This window comes from Micromys minutus, assembly GCF_963924665.1.
Source record: "Micromys minutus genome assembly, chromosome: 3".
Lineage (NCBI taxonomy): Eukaryota > Metazoa > Chordata > Mammalia > Rodentia > Muridae > Micromys > Micromys minutus.
Genome location: NC_137972.1, coordinates 87166829 through 87180996, shown reverse-complemented (window position 1 = coordinate 87180996; position 14168 = coordinate 87166829). Strand labels below are relative to the sequence as shown.

The following is a 14168-nucleotide window of genomic DNA, read 5'->3' as shown; positions in this document are numbered from 1 at the left end:
AACAGGTGTCTCAAGTACACATTCACTACTCCTAGGGTTTCTACTCCTTGGCAGTCCTTGTGTAGAAAATACATGATTTAACATCTGGCTCACTTGCCAAAAGTTCATGGAGAGTAGAAAGAATCTACCAAGTTGTAAATGGGTTAAAAGAGGAAAATCTCTGAAGTCTCACAAGGAAGTAAACGTGGTTGAACTACAAGTCTTTTAGATGTCTCATAAGAGACTCTCACAGTCACCCCAGGAGCTGGCTATCAACCTTTATATACTGCATATCTCTGAAGAAATGGAGACATCCTTGGAAGAATGTGTGGCAGCCCATCCTGCTCTTCAGCACCTGGAAATTTTTAGTTGAAGAAATAAACCATAATTGTTTTCCCCCCAGAACCTCTTAATATTTTATGCCGCCATAGAGGAAGTAGAGACATGGTAGTGATGATCACATCTGACTGGATTACTGAGGAGAGTGCGTGGAGGTGGGTGGAAGCCCGTCCTTTTTTTCTTGGCAAAGCAGAATAGATCACAAGCTTACCTAGCCAGGACTCAGGAACAGACAAGTTCTATAGTGCTCAATCTTTCAAGATGGCTTCCAGGAACTAAGATGGCCCCATTCTTGCCACCAGCACCTTTGTTTGCTCGGGCTGTTTCTTGCTCTTCCTTCCACTTCCATGCTCACAATAGTGAGCTGTTTGAAAAGTTGCAATAAAACAATTTTCCCCCTTAAGACATAATGAAAGCTACCTCATAATCTAATGGATTCTGGATGTATGTATGGATCTGGTAGACAGACTAAGAACAAAATGCTTGTATTAAAAGAGGACTTTCAAATTATATTTAATTTATAAGAGGGGACTTTTATCGTATTATCACTGTGGGACAAAAAAACATCTAGCATCAATATTTCATGATCTACCACATTTCTGGTGCTAATATTTTATTCTCATAATCAAAATCTTCTAGTGGGTTCTAGGGCTGCCTTTATCATGCATCCCATAGACAGCTTTATGACACAGTACTAAATAACTAATTGAAATGGGTATCACCAAAAAGAATTTCCTCATTTCAGTACTATTTATAGAGACTATGTTAAACAAATACATGTATCACTCTATAATGACTGCAGAGCATCCTAAATCATGACAACTCCGTAATGACTTTTGCGTTCACTATATCCTGCTCAAATGCACCGTCTGTGAAATTGTTTTTATCTTCATGGATAACTTGGTGCCATTTTTCTTATCTACCATGCTGTGTGTCTAAATGTAGGTGCAGACAGTTCTTACCAAATGGCAATGTTTTTCTGCCTGCTCCTAGAAGTCACTCACATTGGACTCTCCGTGTTCTGGTAGAGATCATATGAATATGTGAATCTGACCTACCTGTAAAGAGTGGGTTATTTTAACAACACCAATTGATTGTCAGGGAACAAAAACACCAATCCTTGGGGTTGCTGTATGTGAGTGACGGTGGGGATGCACTGACCTGTGTTTACTACTGTGTTTTAATGACAACACCAATGACACAAGAGAGCATGGCGTCTTTGTCATGTAAATGTAGAAAGTTCTCAACACAGAGACAGTTAAAAAAGAGACAGGGAAAGCCTCACTTGAAATCCCTGCTTAGCAAGAGAAGTTGTCTCACTTGGCATAGTAGTTATACATCTACAAGTGTGAAAATGGGCAGCGCCATTATCTCCACAGTGGCTGTTGTCCTACCAATTATCTTTTCAATTATTTATTCCATTCCAAATTATCATGCAAGATGTCAGATGTCGTTATGAGATTCTATTACTATTATTGTTGTTGTTGTTGTTGTTAAAAAGTATTGCCTCAAAGTCCAGTGCTAGACTTTAGGATATTTTAAATCATTTTATTTGATATTCTCTGTATTTACATTTCAAATATTATCTTCTATACCCAACTCCCAACCACCCACTTCCACCTCAGCGCCTTGGCGTTCTCCGGCACTGGGAAAACTAGATTTCATTGGACCAAAGGCCTCTCCTCCCACTGATGCCAGACAATTCTATCCTCTGCTAAATATGCAACTGGAGCTATGGGTCTCTCCATGCAAACTAATTGGTTGGTGTTTTAGTCTCTGGGGGCTATGGAGGGCTTGGTTGGTTGATAATGTTGTTCTTCCATTGGGGTTGCAAACCTTTCAGTTCCTTCAGTCCTTTCTCTAGCTCCTCCATTGGGGTTCCCATGCTCAGTCTGATGGTTAGCTGCAAGCATCCTCAGCTGTATCTGTATGATTCTGGAAGAGCCTCTGAGGAGGCATCCATGCCAGGTTCCTGCCAGTAAGCACTTCTTGGCATCAACAATAGTGCTCGGGTTTGGTGGCTGCATATGTGGTGGATCCCCAGGTGAAGCAGTCTCTGGGTGATCTTTTCTTCCCTGCTCCTCTATTTGTCCCTGTATTTCCTCCCATGAGTATTTTGTTCTCCTTTCTAAAAAGAACTGGGACATCCACATTCTGGCCTCCCTTCTCTTTGAGCTTCGTACGGTCTGTGGACTCTTGAACAAAGCATATTGAGAACATCCTTCTGTTTTCTACTTGGCACGTGGAGTAGCACATGCCTTACATCCCAAAACGTGAGCAGCAGAGACAGGCAGATCTCTGAGTTCAGGGCCAGCTTGGTTGATTTAGTGAGTTCCAGGACGGCCAGGGTTTTAGAGAGAGCAGCTCTCCGCTTGCTGTTCCAGATCCTTCCCTGTGACGCTCCCTCCCTTCTTGCATCTCCACTGTGCCCTTTGCTTACTCACTATCCTTTCTCACCACCCACTTTTACCATCTTTTGTGTCTCTCCTAGAATTTTAGCCTTTACCCAAATCTTCATACATACACATGCTCGTGCACACACACACACACACACACACACACACACACACACACACACGCATACACCCACATGTGCACAGATAGAATGAAGTTACATTTAGCACAGTGCCTAGGAAAATCTAGCACCATAGCTGCTTAGGTTTCACTAAGAGAATTCCACTCAAAGGGAATTTACAACCAAGCTCACAATCTTTACAGTGGGGTGTGTGTGTGTGTGTGTGTGTGTGTGTGTGTGTGTGTGTCTTCTGAGCTTGTGTAACACCACTTAATTTTATGTTCTCCAAGTTAATTTATCTTGTAAATATTAGAATTGTATTTTTTTTTTACATCTTAGTCAAGGTCAACTGTACATATTACTACATGTGCAACCAACCTTTTTCACAAAAATTAAAGACATTCCCTAGATATATTCAAAACCTCCTAATCTTGCCACATAAACCTTCATCTCATCCTTGAACACGACTTGACCTTTGTGTGAATACGACTTCTAAGATGCAGTCCGGATGCTGTTTCACAATCAATCCGGTAATGTTGGGTTGGTCCTTTTTACCTTTTGAAGACAGAATACTTTGTAAATGAATGTACCATGGAGAAGTGTGCAGAGCCCTACCCAATCCAGAAGCCTCTGTGTGGTTCACAATGGAGAAATCACTGACAAGTTGTACTTAACTGAGAGCTTCTCAATTGCCTTGAAGGAACCAAGAGAAATTAGGTCAAAAGCTTAAGAAAAAATTGCTTTTCCTGCCCTTTGCTTCACATCAGTACTGTGACTTTTCTTGCATTTACGAAGCCATATTAAAATATTAAATGGCTATTAAAATATCCTTTATATTTTGGGAAGGTAGTAATGTTTAAATATTACTTAGAGGAGATGCAGCTGTTGTGAAAATTGTGACTTTAATGGATGAGAGATAAAGTCTCCATGACTTGTGTCTAAACTCTAAAATTTCCAAGTTAAGATCAAGGCACATTCAATTTATCACAGTCATACCACCTCTGTTTTATTTAACATCTAGAATTGCAATGCTCTGCTTTGAGGCAAAGGCCCAATGCTTTCCTTTAGACCATATATTTAAACACCTTTCGTCCAATTATTTCTTTGGCCTCTATAATGTGAGCCCACATGTTACCTGACTCTGTAGGATTTTTGAGCTTGTAAGAAACACAGAAATAAGAAAGGAAGCCAATTTTAAAATGTAAATGTGGAATGGGAGAAAATGTTATAAGCAATGAATGGCCTCAATGAAAGGGTAGAAGACCCAGTTTATCAGTAAAGGGAAGTGTTCCAATTAGAAGGACCAGCATGGGCAAAGATTTTTGTGACCAAAAAAGTAAATAGGAGAAAAATGATCCATTTAAATGACTGGTTCTTGACCTTCCTAATGCTCTGATCGTTTTAATACAGTTCCTGATGTTGTGGTGGCCCTCAACCATAAAGTCATTTTGTTGCCATGTCATAACTGCAATTTTGGCACTGTTGTGAGTCATAATGTAAATGTGTGGTATGAAGAATACCTGATATGTGACCCCAATAGGGGTCAGGACCCACAGGTTGAGAACCTCTGCTAAGGAAAAATAATGGAATACTAGTGGAAAATGGACCAGAAGGTGACCCAAAACTAAGACTGCATGAGCAGTCACTGAAACTTAGTTGAGAGTAACCTCTCAAGGCCTGTCCTGTACCCCACCTTCAAGTCCGCAAAGGGAAAACCAGAAACTCTAAGCACAGAGTCTTCTGAGATAATGAGAGAATGATTGAGCGTCATTCCGTTGTGCCCAGTGGTATCAGTCCAGGTCATAAATCCACCAGCTCTGCAACCCTTGGCTCCCAGCGACTTATCAAAAAACAAATCAGAATGTGCAGTGGGATGCCGAGAAGCAAGCCCCTGTTTTCTGAAGTCAATTTACAGAAGGTTCACAAGAGTTTATTGATTGAAAATACCACAATCACTCCTCTGGGCAGACTTCTTTGTATTGGGTCTTCAATCCACATCATACAATGTTCAGAAACAAGCCCTTCTGCTATCTATTTGTCTCTATGATGAATACCCATGGAGATCACAGCTAGCAAACAAGAAGTTCCCTAAAAGTGGGAACTTAAGATTTTTGCAGAATCCCTCAAATCTAGCTTAGTTGCTCCATGTGCAGTCAATCTGACCTGGGATGAAGTAGGCATTGAAAGGCTCCTATGGTATATTTAGCATCAGAACAAATGAAACCCATAGAGAAACGTGTTGTTTGGTAGATGCCTTAATGCCAGGACCCATGTTTCCAAAAGACAAAATTCTGCATGTTGATTTCAGGGCTTAGTTTTGCCTCCATCCATTTTAAATGGAAAATTTCTTATTCAGTTTCTGTTTAAATCATTCTCTCTCTCTCTCTCTCTCTCTCTCTCTCTCTCTCTCTCTCTCTCTCTCTCTCTCTCTCTCCTCTCCTCTCTCTCTCTCTCTCTCTCTCTCTCTCTCTCTCTCTCTGTGTGTGTGTGTGTGTCTGTGTGTCTGTGTGTATTAAAATAATATTTGTAATGTAAATAAATAAAATATCCAATAAAATGTCAGACAACTAACGATACAGAGCTAGAAGTGAATGTGATATTTGACACCTGACATCACATCATCACTAAGGTAATTTTAACCATTTGCAACATTCAGAACATTTAAATGAGCCTGTAGGTGGCAAATAAGGAAATAGTAATTCTTCCCATAATCAGGCTATTGTGAATGAGTTGGCTTCAATCTCATAATAAAAATTAAGTATAACTAATATTAATTTTACTAAAATATGTTTTCTTAAAGTTTTTGTTAACAAAACAGTGCCAGTGGATGTAATGTATCATTGCAAAACAGTTCTGAGCTTTGAGAGAGGATTGCAAGAAAGCATTTTTTCAAACTTAAGAACATGTGGCTCCTTCCAGAGACAAATGAAGCAATATTTTGTCACAGAAGGATCACACACGGGGCACTTCTCACCCCCATATGTCACTTAGAAAGTACATGCCTCTTTCTGTAAGTCCTGGCCTCTAGGAAAACCTACTGCCTTGACTTATGGGCGTGTGGGAGTCCATCGTGACATGACTGTAGAGCCAAGTATTTTATCAAGAAAGGAACCAAAGGGCCCTGGTTGCTTTCTCCATGTAGCACAGAGCTGTGCTTTTCCTTTTATCCTTTGACCTTTATTGACCACAGAGACCTAGAGGTAAGCCCACAGGGTAGTGCAGACATTTTTCCTAGAGTCCTGAAGCATCCTGGGCATGCTTCCCAGATTGCCATCCAGGACTTGGTATTTGGGACTAACAATTTTAAGAAAAACACCTTTTCTTTGGTTCAGAGCTGGGGACTGAACACGCAGCTTTCTATATCCCAGGCAAGTGCTTTACCGTTTTGCTTTATCTCCTGGGTTGGGAGGGTTACCACACACAAAGACACCATTTCTAGTAAGCAAGAATACACAACTTTTTCATGGTTGAGGAGGACCTTCACTGAAAGACTGGTTAGAAAAAAGACTCTAAGTACCAGGGATGAGACCTGCCTGAAACCACTAGACTAAGAGAGTAACAATGGAAAGGCAACATTTTAAGGCATCCTTGCATGTCTGCTCACTTACTTTACTATGGTCTGAATACTCTGCAGGGCAGACCTATGAAGCAGACCTATGGAGCTGCCCATTTATCAGCTGAACTTGAGACTGCATCCTCAGCATCCCCTCTCCCTCCCTCCCTCTTCCACCAGTATTGTCCCCAGTTGGCAGCTAAAGAACTGTCTTTTCTATAGAGCACTTCTCCATACTTCCAAGTGATACCCAGACATGTTTCTCCCTTACCCTATATCTCAAACCCCGTCTGCTGATCTGATTTTTTTAAAATAATCTTTTACTAATTCATTCATTTCTGTGGGGAAGCCCGAGGAACAATTTTCCCAAGAGCTGCTTATTCGATTTTAGTTGGAAATTCTTGAGCAAGCTATCATGAATCCAACCTGAAGGCAGGTTTATTACCAAAAGGAAGCATCTTGCCTGAAGCATCCCATATGGTTTGAAGTATCCACAGGGGTTTGCAGGGGAGCAGCACAGCCGAGAACAGCAGAAGTGGAAACCAGAACCCCTTCCTAAGCCAGGACTCCAAGCACTGCTTTGGCTCGAAGGTTTATCTCTTTTTCCTTTGCCTCTTTGCTTCAGGTCACCACCATTAAAGTTTCACAGCCTTGTAAATGGCCCTGGCATTCCCAGAATCCCTGTAGAAACCCGGCTTAGATGTGAGTCTTCATGATGAAGAGGGTGTCAGAGCTGAGCCTAGAGAACTCTCATCTGTTACTATTTCCCTCTGCCCTCTGGAACTGCAGGAAATGAAGGCAGTTTCTGCAGTCAGAGTCCTGAAGTTAATGGATTTGCCTCAAGCCACCTGCGCTAGGAAATGACAGAGATGACTTTTGAACCTGCATTCTAGCAGTGTCCTGATAATTGGCTTTGTACCACTGTGCTATGCTGTACTGGTCTAGAAAAGACCACGTGTCTCACTGTGAGTTCAAGTTAGAGCGGGTGGGAGGAGAAATGACATCATCGTATTGTTCCCACTGACATGATGAGGCTTCAGTATGGCCCGAAGAGTGCCATCCTCAATGCTTCATCTTTCTCCCTCCCTGTACTTTGATTTCTATTGCACAATGCCCTCCTCGCATGGGAGTACATTGGAGCTAAGAAGCCCCCTTCTCCCTGGATATAAGGATACCTGCATATCCCAGTTAGCAGTAGGATGCAGGAAAGTTTTAGACAGGTTTAGACTATCTGCCCTTGAAGATATTGTACCTGGGAGAACAACAAAATACAGTATGACTTTGTCTTCATTGCTGCATATGTTGGGGCCAGTTTAGACAATGTGTGCTCTCATCTGGTGCCCAACATCCGATAAGTCTCTGAAAACATGCACACATGTCTACCAGCTGACTCACTTTTTTAAAAAACACAGCCAGTCTGTTATGTGAACTAGCCACTGAATTTTTCACCAAATCTTGGCTTGCAGTCCCTTCTAGCTATTGTATTCGTGTTTGGCTTTTCTAGGCAGCTAGATTTCACAGTGCGTAGTATGTTTCTGTGTCAAGTTAGTATACCTCAGTAAATATTTGCTGACCAGCTGATAACATGATAACTATTATATGATTTTTGCTCGTTTCTATTGGGTGTACAAGATTTGTAACTTAGTATAACATTATTTAGTGGGCTCCATTTTTAAAATCTCCTTTATGAAGTAGATGATTAGATGACCCTTGGTAGGCAATAGATATCACTTATAGACTCTAAAAGTCACTTCTGAAAGGATAACCCCATGACCCAAATAATACTCAAATGACCTTCTTTTATGGTCATATAACCTTTCACCTGCAAATTCCAAGAAAAGCACATGTGCACATCTTGCTAAGTTATGACTGTGATCTGGTCACGTGCCACAGGACACTAGTCTCACCAGTGGAAAGTGGTTCTGAATTGTCTCTCTATGAATTCCATTAGCCAGCTAAGTTCAGTATCATAGAAAAATCACAAATATCTGAGAAACACCCTGGAATCTGCCTCATTCATTAGTCAACAGGCCTTTACTTTTGCTCCTGATCTTATAGCTGAAATATCAACGTACTGTCAAATCTTCCTCTTGACCACTGAAGAACAGCCAGGTCACTGTCAACCAAATAGTCTTCTACGATAAATAATAGTAGTATTTTAATACCTCCTGTAATACCATTAGCATACGTTTGTTACCAATATAGGTGCATCTCAAAAGAGTGGCTCAGGGGCAGGGAAGTTGCCTTTGTCTCCTGTGCTCTGGTCTATTAGTGCTTAAATTTGAGAGTGAAAACTTGGGTGAGATGCAGCTCAACAGAATATGTCTTCCCAGGAGGCTGAATTTGTCCTGCAATAAAACAATTTCAAAGATAACTTGGGGTAGAAAACATTGAGTGAAAAATAATAATCTCTGGAATCTATGGAAGGCACCATGGTAGGTTTGCTCCTGGAACAGATGTTTGTTGTTGAAGAATGACTGTGGGGTGCTGGGAACTGTTCTAGGCACTGGGTACTAAGCTGTAAATAGCCCTGAGACAGCCCAGACTTCTGCCCTCGGAGGTTATAGCCAAAGCTACCCCTGGTTCAGTCATTTCTCTTTTATAGATTTTCTTCAATACTACTCACATTTCAAACGTAATTTTGGCATTTCTTCTCTAAAGATCACATGAAGAATTTCAGTAAAATAGCCTGTAAATAAATACTGAAACTTAAAGTGAAATCTTGTCTATTCAAATATTGTTTTATTTCAAAACAAAAATGCTTCCGCTTCTCCTTTTATTAATTAATCTATCATCACCATCATAATCATCCTCATCACTTTAGCAAAGGTTGAGACGAAAGTCAGTGGCTAGTACATGAAGAGGAACTACTTTAACCAATGATCCACAGCCCCAGCTATCCTCCTTTTTGATTTGTTTAATTTTGATTTCCAGGGACCAGTATCCTAGATTTTTATTTCTATTTCAATTAATTGGATGAAGAAGTGTTTTGGTATGAAAACCCATATTACCCAAGTCCAGTGAAGAGAAACGAGCAAAACCAAAAGCTCTGTAAATATCTCTACACTGTAGAGGAAAATTCTGTGTTTTGTTTAGCCAAGAAAGTAAGTATTTAACTTGGCAAGGAAGACCAGATGAAAAGCCAAATGATCCCTTGGGTAAACACCGCTATCTTGCTGTCTGGGTGTAGACACTATTCTTCTGGTACCATTAACTAGGACAGGGTGAATCACATTAACATGAGTAGACTAATATAAACAAAAGTTAATGCTTATATCAATTGTTATTATATTTTATATTGAGAGAGAAAATCCCAAGAAAGACAACATATGCTTGAAAAACAAACAAACAAAGGAGATTCTATTAAGAAGCTGGATTTTTCCAACCTAGCCTCTTGATCTATGATTAGTTTCTTCTATGTAACACTACTAAAAGTTTTCATACAGCTTTGGTAAGCTAGAGCTTCTACTGTCATGTGTGCATATATGATGTATGTGTGTGTGTGTGTGTGTGTGTGTGTGTGTGTGTGTGTGTGTGTATGTTAGAGTACTAAAAACTTTACATACAGGCTTTGGAGTCCAACCCAAGTTCCAAATCACATGCAGTCTCAAGAAGCAGTAAACTTGGGAAGTTTCCATTTCCTTGTCTATAAAGGTAATTGTGAAATTGTGAAGCTCGACAAGACAGGCATGTTTCTAGAGCCTTAGAAACTGTCTGTTAAAGAAGAAATGATGCCTTTTTTTTTTTAATCTGCCTGACAGTTTTTCAGTTGTGAAAAGTTGTGTTCCATGGCCTATAAGGTGGCTTGTACCTATCACACCGTGCGCAACTCTTTCACTCTTGAGGAAGAAGACGTAACACCTGCCATGTCTCAGCTGTGTAATTCAGCACTTTCCCTAGGCAAGCAGCTGTTAGCAAGGCAGACTTGTGCAAACCTAACTCCAGAAGACAAGGGATAGAGCCAACACACCACAGCATACTATTTCAGACAATGCCAAGTGATAATAAGTGGGAATGGTATGAGAACATATATGTGCAATGTATATATCTATATACACGTACATTGTGTAGGTTTTGAATACATGGAGACAGTAAAACCTTGCACATGTCTGAAACTGACCGCTTAGAAATAGCAGGCTCTATTTGCCCATGACTCCATACGATACACACCAAATTACTGCCTCCCTCCTCAGCCACTAAATCTGGAGTCATCATTTCAAGCCTTGTTTCTATGAACTCACCCTGAATCCCTCCTGAGTGTCTATCTAGTTCTGGTTTTCCAAACTGGGAAAAAAGGAAAGAAAGAAAGAAAGAAAGAAAGAAAGAAAGAAAGAAAGACAGAAAGAGAGAAAGAGAGAAAGAAAGAAAGAGAGAAAGAAAGAAAGAAAGGTGGTGATGATTGACACATTTGCCAAATTCTGACTCCTCTGCCTGGTCACTCACTCTGTTCCTAAAGCTTTTCTCCTTGAGAGACTCCATGTTCGGGGTCTGGAGAAAGGAATGCCATTAAGGGTAAGATACCTGCAGGTTCTCCTAGACGGGATGTGTTTGGCTTATGACAAAACGTCCACATGATATCCAGATAAAGAGTAAGAAAGCCCGTCCTTTGTCTTTTTCAAAAGCTAGTTAATTGCAAGAACAACCAACACCCATGTTTCCTCCTGTTCTACCTCTGTTCCTTTTCTTTTGCTGTCTTAGAAAGGGCTGTCACAAATAGATGTGTCGGGGGCCTGTAAATCTTCCCCAGCATTACTAGCAGCCAAAAGTTTGTGTGGAGTTGTCTCTGACAAGGCAGGGTCTCAATAAACATCTTGTACATGGTTCCCACTGAACTATCTGGGTCCAAACAGTTTCTAAGTAACTGAGAGTCTTTCGAAAGTCATTGTCTGGCACAGATCCAGGTGTGTTTACCATTTGTCAAAAACAGTTTCCACGTTTATAAAGAAACAACCAAGCAAACAAACACAAAAAAAACAAAAGACCAGTGTCATACTAATAGCCTAACACTAGGACTGCAGGAGAAGAAGTCCCCAGATCACCAGGACAGACCTTCCTACCTCTCTGCTTCTACATTTTCACTCCTGTTAGGGCAAAAAGGAAGATATTTAGGTTTTCTGCTTTTTTTAAATCTTTTCAACTAAGGGTATCAGGCGTTTTATTTCCCTGCCACAGCCTTGTTAGGCCCTAAATTGTCTTGGATTCTCGCATGATCATCAATGAAGGAAAATCTATGGTTTCGTTGCTTTTTTTTAAAAAAGTGAATGAAATGCTAAACTCGTGAAACCAAATCCTTCCAGGAATTGTAAGAATTCACTGTAGTGGTAGAGTAAGCTCTAAATCACAGGCTGTCATGTCTAGATGAAGATATGGTAAGGCTCAGCCCAGGTTCTCCAGAACTCACTGTGAACCAAGGGTATCTGCTTCTCTGGGGCGCATATTGGGTCAGAGGTCAAGGTCCTGTTTGTAGTCAGCATTTGGATGTATTTAAAAACCCTCTGTTGCCAGCAGGAATAAATGCAGGTGATTTTTTTCTTAAATTCCTAACAAATGGATCCTACACTTCTTCTCAACCTTTGGGTGTTGCATAGCAGGTATTTCTACTGCAATTCATAACAATAGCAAAATCACAGCTATGAAGTAGCAATGAAACCCTATGGCTGGGGGCCCCACTACATAAGGAACTGCATCCAAGGGTCACAGCTTTAGAAAGGTTAAGAATCACTGCTGAAGTCTTTCTCTTGGTGCTATGAAGACTGCAGCCAAGAACAGTGTGAAAAAGAAGCAAGGAGCTGCTGAATTTCAGTGACTGGAAGGAGGAGATTCTCTGGAGGGGGAAGCCTTCTGGGTGCAATGTCTATGCTTAATCATGGGTTACAATAACGGTAACAGTCTGTCTAAACCTGAGTCCCTGGGCAAATGAACTTATGCCAACTTTGAAAGCTGGCACCCTTGCATCCGTAAGCAATCGGCAGGCTCCCCATAAGAGGTTCGATGTCTTGAGGAGCAAGGAGTTAGAGGGACGGGGTTGGAAGTCCTTTGAGCATGAAAAAGAGACTTTATCCAGAACACGCATTCTTTTCATTCTGGGTTGAATCAGGGTTGAAAAAGCTGATTATTGGAGCTTATTCCGGATGAGAAATTACTCCCCCTGCTACTACTCCAGTGTTAAGGATTTCCAGAACATTTGGCCTTCAGATTTAGCTCAATTTCCCAGCATGCCTCTGAGTTAGATAAAGAATATCAATGTGCTAGAAAGGTTGGGGAGATCAAAAAGGATGCCATTTTAGTGTGTTTCTTTTGCTACCATGATAAGGAGAAAGCCAACATAGATGGAGCCATTTTCGTCACAAAACAGTCTTTTGGTGGCACTTAACTGAAGGGACAGAAGCCAGTCGCTAATCCTATTATAACACTTATGCGGATGGATAAACAGACTGCGGAAGTTGCCAGTTTTGAATAGTGGATTAGGACAAATCCACAAGTTCTTTATTCTAACCCAAATTCAAGTGAAGACAACGCTCCTAAAGTGCTAGGATGATAGGCAATTATATCTTTAAGATCAAGGACCATTTACCAGTGAGAGCATCATTGACTGCTTCTCGCTGACAGATATTCCCAGGATAATTGTTGTTGTAGTAACCCTCACTTCTTTCAAAAGAAGTCAGTTTTCAATATTCCAGAACTTGTTAAAACTCTTTTCGAAGTTTGTAAGGAAGTCCGGGACTCAGCTTACATATATGTGTACACACACACACACACACACACACACACAATACATACAGAAAGAGAATAGAGATAGAGATATACATTTTTGTATGTATGTATGTATGTATGTATGTATGTGTATGTGTGTATGTATGTCTATTTAGCAATACCCATATGTACATGTGTTCAGGGATGACCACTTAGGAATGAACAGTCTATCAAAGGGCTTGTACATGAAGAGAACCTGTTCACCTTTCTTCAGCACTCATCTGCCTGTAGCTTTACATGTAAGGACCTAGTTCACAGAGTGACTTTTCACAAATGCTGGCTGGGACTCCAAAGTTGCCCGACACAATTCCCAAGGCCTGGCTGATGTGGCTCGCCACTTTGTAGTTATTCTTGGCAAGGAGCCTGCATAGACTTGGCTTATGAGACAGTCTCCTTTTTTTGTGGCACATTTTAGTTCAGACCCTGAGAATGCTGACCAACATTGACAATGATGCTATTTTTTTCTTCTTGCTTCCCTTTCCAGAAATTGTGTAAAAGGCAAAACAATCCCCATTCCTCATTCAAGCCCTGCCACCCAAAAGCACATTTCTTAGATAACACCCCTCCTTTGTTTTCCCACATGACTTAAAGAATGTCTTGCAGAAGCCATTGTTTGAAAAGGCTAAAAGGCTTTCCCCTTCCCCACCCTTGGGAGCAGGACCACATTTGTAAAACCCAGAGGGTCCTGTTTGTTAATGATTGGGATAATGAGAGCTGAGGCAGAGGGATGGATCAGCTGGATGCTAGGAGCTCGCTGGTCCCCAGGGGAGAGAAGAATTAGGATCAATAAAAATACACTGCTCATACCCACAGAAAATGCTATCTGGAAATTAATTATGCCCAAGAAAACGAGTAATATCTTTCCAAATGCATCTCTGCTTTTATATTAATCGTTCCTCCTGCCCAGCATACCTTTGCTTGGCTATTTTTCCAGGATCCTCAGAGGCATCATTCAAGTTATCCCGGGAACCTTGTCTAGATTGTTGGTCTGGAATCATTGTCATTAATTTCCACCTATATTTATTCTAT

At 40.8% G+C, this 14168-nt stretch overlaps 1 protein-coding gene and 1 long non-coding RNA gene across 7 annotated transcripts in view; one reads left to right on the top strand and one right to left on the bottom strand.

Annotated features, from left to right (window-relative positions):
• The window catches only part of SLC8A1 (solute carrier family 8 member A1), a gene marked incomplete at its 3' end in the record, with an annotated part of 271539 nt that overhangs the window by 128003 nt on the left and 129368 nt on the right, over window positions 1–14168 (top strand). The window lies entirely within an intron of this gene.
• Window positions 1–14168, bottom strand: part of LOC308419147 — a 55087-nt gene that overhangs the window by 1655 nt on the left and 39264 nt on the right. The gene's annotated exons all lie outside the window — the stretch shown is intronic.